The sequence below is a fragment of the Schistocerca piceifrons genome, chromosome 1 (assembly GCF_021461385.2).
Source record: "Schistocerca piceifrons isolate TAMUIC-IGC-003096 chromosome 1, iqSchPice1.1, whole genome shotgun sequence".
NCBI classification, from domain to species: Eukaryota; Metazoa; Arthropoda; class Insecta; order Orthoptera; family Acrididae; genus Schistocerca; species Schistocerca piceifrons.
In genome coordinates, this window is record NC_060138.1 from 631,891,897 (window position 1) to 631,892,651 (window position 755).

The window sequence follows — 755 nt, forward strand, 5'->3', positions numbered from 1 at the left end:
TGGAACAGATAATGTATTTTGGGTGTATTGGAGACCATCAGAGAAGCAAGAAAAAATGACACAGACGTCCATTTGCTATGCAAAAAAGACTTCATGGAATTTTCTTCCATTACGGAACAGCAGATCTCCTAGCAAAGACGAGCATTACAGAAGGACAGTTCCGTCAGTTTCACTCACACTGCACTCCGTCTTCAAGCCACGAGTGGCCTACCGGGACCATCCGACCGCCGTGTCATCCTCGGTGGAGGATGCGGATAGGAGAGGCGTGGGGTCAGCACACTGATCTCCCGGTCGTAAGATGGTATTCTTGACCGAAGCCGCTACTGTTCGGTCGAGTAGCTCCTCAATTGGCATCACGAGGCTGAGTGCACCCCGAAAAATGGCAACAGCTCATGACGGCCTGGATGGTCACCCATCAAAGTGCCAACCACGCCCGACAGCGCTTAACTTCGGTGATCTCACGGGAACCGGTATATCCACTGCGGCAAGACCGTTGCCCTCCGTCAGTTTCAAACCTGCTATTCAGAGAGCTGCCTACCTTGACTGGAACCTTGCGAAGCAAGTACCTTAGCCATATATAGGTGCAGTCACCTAGCTGCAATACAACCGGAGAACTCTCCAAGACAATGGTTCGACTATGTGAAGCTGAAGGAAGGTCATTTGGTGGCCACCATTAGTATGGTCGTATGATGCCGGGCCAAGAATGTTAGCCTGTACATTTACTTCAAATAAAAAGAAGGGGAAGCATGGTAGGA

At 50.2% G+C, this 755-nt stretch overlaps 1 pseudogene; it reads right to left on the minus strand.

Annotated features, from left to right (window-relative positions):
* Positions 1-380: 380 nt before the first annotated feature.
* On the minus strand, positions 381-498 carry LOC124729207 (annotated as a pseudogene).
* Positions 499-755: the final 257 nt, after the last annotated feature.